Source organism: Micromys minutus (genome assembly GCF_963924665.1).
Source record: "Micromys minutus genome assembly, contig: SCAFFOLD_47, whole genome shotgun sequence".
Lineage (NCBI taxonomy): Eukaryota > Metazoa > Chordata > Mammalia > Rodentia > Muridae > Micromys > Micromys minutus.
In genome coordinates this window covers 1915636-1919448 of record NW_027667133.1, presented here as the reverse complement: position 1 = coordinate 1919448, position 3813 = coordinate 1915636, and positions in this window count along the sequence as shown.

Here is a 3813-nt window from a genome sequence, read left to right as displayed (position 1 = left end):
TTTTGCGTCAAAAATGCAGAAATTCCTTTTATTTTGAGGTAATAAGGCTGAAATTCCCCTTATTTGTGGGCAAAAACTAAGAAATTCCCTTTATTTTGAGGCAAAAATCAAACATTTCTCTTATTTTAGAGCAAAATTGCAGAAATTTCCCTTTTTTAAGGCAAAAAGGTATGCATTCTTCTTATTTTCGGGCAAGAAGGCAGAAATTCCTTGTATTTTGAGGTAAAAAGGCTGAAATTCCCCTTATTTGGTGGCAAAAAGGCAGAAATTTCCCTTATTTTGGGGCAAAATTGCAGAAATTTCACTTACTTTAGGGTAATAAGTCAGAAATTTTCCTTATTTTGGGGCAAAAAAAAGAGAGAAATTCCCTTTGTTGTGGGGGAGAAAGACAGAAATTCCACTTATTTAGAGGCTAAAAAGCAGAAATTCCCCTTATTTTGGAGCACAAATGAAGAAATTTCCCTTTTTATGGCAAAAAGGTATGCATTCTACTTATTTTCGGGCCAATAGGCAGAAATTCCCCGTATTTTGGAGCAAAATTGCAGAAATACCCTAATTGTGGGGCAAAAAGGCAGAAATTCCCTATATGTTGGGGCAAAAAGTCAGAAATTCTCTTTATTTTGGGGTAAAACTCAGAAATTCCACTTATTTTGGGGCAAAATTCCAGAAATTTCCCTTATTTTGGGGCAAAATTGCAGAAATTACACATATTTTTGGGTAAAATTGCAGAAATTTCACTTATTTCAGAAAAAAAAGCAGAAATTTTCTTATTTTGGGGCAAAAAGGCAGAAATTTCTTATATTTTGGTACAAAATTGCAGAAATTTTTCTTATTTTGGGACAAAAGGCAGAAATTTCCAATATTTTGGGGCAAAAATTCAGAAATTCCTTTTATTTTGAGGCAAAAAGGCTGAAAATTTCCTTATTTGGGGGCAAAAGACAGAAATTTCCCTTATTTTGAGGCAAAATTGCAGAAATTTCACTTATTTCAGGGTAATAAGTCAGAAATTTTCCTTATTTTGGGGCAAAAAAAAACAGAAATTCCTTTTGTTTTGGGGGGAAAAGACAGAAATTCCACTTATTTAGAGGCAAAAAAGCAGAAATTCCCCTTATTTTGGAGCAAAATTGCAGAAATTTCCTTTTTTAAGGCAAAAAGGTATGCATTCTTCTTATTTTTGGGCAAAAAGGCAGAAATTCCCCGTATTTTGAAGCAAAATTGCAGAAATTCCCCTAATTGAGGGGCAAAAAGGCAGAAATTCCCTATATGTTGGGGCAAAAAGACAGAAATTCTCCTTATTTTGGGGCAAAACTCAGAGATTCCACTTATTTTGGGGCAAAATTCCAGAAATTTCCCTTATTTTGGGGCAAAATTGCAGAAATTACACTTATTTTTGGGCAAAATTGGAAAAATTTCACTTATTTCAGGGAAAAAAAGCAGAAATTTTCTTATTTTGGGGCAAAAAGGCAGAAATTTCTTTTATTTTGGTACAAAATTGCAGAAATTTTTCTTATTTTGGGGCTAAAAGGCAGAAATTACCCATATTTTGGGGCAAAAATGCAGAAATTCCCCTTATTTTGAGGTAAAAATGCTAAAATTCCCCTTATTTGGGGGCAAAGAGGCAGAAATTTCTCTTATTTTGGGGCAAAATTGCAGAAATTTCACTTATTTCAGGGTAATAAGTCAGAAATTTTCCTTATTTTGAGGCAAAAAAGACAGAAATTCCCTTTGTTTTAGGGGAAAAAGACAGAAATTTCACTTATTTAGAGGCAAAAAAGCAGTAATTCCCCCTATTTTGGAGCAAAAATGAAGAAATTTTCTTTTTTATGGCAAAAAGGTATGCATTCTTCTTATTTTCGGGCAAAAAGGCAGAAATTCCAAGTAATTTGGAGCAAAATTGAAGAAATTACCCTAATTGTGGGACAAAAAGGCAGAAATTCCCTCTATGTTGGGGCAAAAAGACAGAAATTCTCCTTATTTTGGGACAAAACAGAAATTCAACTTATTTTGAGGAAAAATTCCAGAAATTTCCCATATTTTGGGGCAAAATTGCAGAAATTTCACTTATTTTGGGGCAAAATTGCAGAAAATTCAGTTATTTTGGGGCGAAATTGCAGAAATTTCACTTATTTCAGGGAAAAAAAGCAAAAATTTTCTTATTTTGGGGCAAAAAGGCAAAAATTTCTTTTATTTTGGTACAAAATTGCAGAATTTTTTTTATTTTGGGCAAAAAGGCAGAAATTTCACATATTTTGGGTCAAAAATGCAGAAATTCCTTTTATTTTGAGGTAATAAGGCTGAAATTCCCCTTATTTGTGGGCAAAAACTAAGAAATTCCCTTTATTTTGAGGCAAAAAGCAAACATTTCCCTTATTTTAGAGCAAAATTGCAGAAATTTCCCTTTTTTAAGGCAAAAAGGTATGCATTCTTCTTATTTTCGGGCAAAAAGGCAGAAATTCCTTGTATTTTGAGGTAAAAAGGCTGAAATTCCCCTTATTTGGTGGCAAAAAGGCAGAAATTTTTCTTATTTTGGGGCAAAATTGCAGAAATTTCACTTACTTTAGGGTAATAAGTCAGAAATTTTCCTTATTTTGGGGCAAAAAAAAGAGAGAAATTCCCTTTGTTGTGGGGGAGAAAGACAGAAATTCCACTAATTTAGAGGCAAAAAAGCAGAAATTCCCCTTATTTTGGAGCACAAATGAAGAAATTTCCCTTTTTATGGCCAAAAGGTATGCATTCTACTTATTTTCGGGCCAATAGGCAGAAATTTCCCGTATTTTGGAGCAAAATTGCAGAAATACCCTAATTGTGGGGCAAAAAGGCAGAAATTCCCTATATGTTGGGGCAAAAAGACAGAAATTCTCTTTATTTTGGGGTAAAACTCAGAAATTCCACTTATTTTGGGGCAAAATTCCAGAAATTTCCCTTATTTTGGGGCAAAATTGCAGAAGTTACACTTATTTTTGGGCAAAATTGCAGAAATTTCACTTATTTCAGAAAAAAAAGCAGAAATTGTTTTATTTTGGGGCAAAAAGGCAGAAATTTCTTTTATTTTGGTACAAAATTGCAGAAATTTTTCTTATTTTGGGACAAAAGGCAGAAATTTCCAATATTTTGGGGCAAAAATTCAGAAATTCCTTTTATTTTGAGGTAAAAAGGCTGAAAATTTCCTTATTTGGGGGCAAAAGACAGAAATTTCCCTTATTTTGAGGCAAAATTGCAGAAATTTCACTTATTTCAGGGTAATAAGTCATAAAATTTCCTTATTTTGGGGCAAAAATAACAGAAATTCCTTTTGTTTTGGGGGAAAAAGACAGAAATTCCACTTATTTAGAGGCAAAAAAGCAGAAATTCCCCTTATTTTGGAGCAAAATTGCAGAAATTTCCTTTTTTAAGGCAAAAAGGTATGCATTCTTCTTATTTTTGGGCAAAAAGGCAGAAATTCCCCGTATTTTGAAGCAAAATTGCAGAAATTCCCCTAATTGTGGGGCAAAAAGGCAGAAATTCCCTATATGTTGGGGCAAAAAGACAGAAATTCTCCTTATTTTGGGGCAAAACTCAGAGATTCCACTTATTTTGGGGCAAAATTCCAGAAATTTCCCTTATTTTGGTGCAAAATTGCAGAAATTTCACTTATTTTGGGGCAAAATAGGAGAAATTTCACTTATTTCAGGGAAAAAAAGCAGAAATTTTTTTATTTTGGGGCAAAAAGGCAGAAATTTCTTTTATTTTGGTACAAAATTGCAGAAATTTTTCTTATTTTGGGACTAAAAGGCAGAAATTACCCATATTTTGGGGCAAAAATGCAGAAATTCC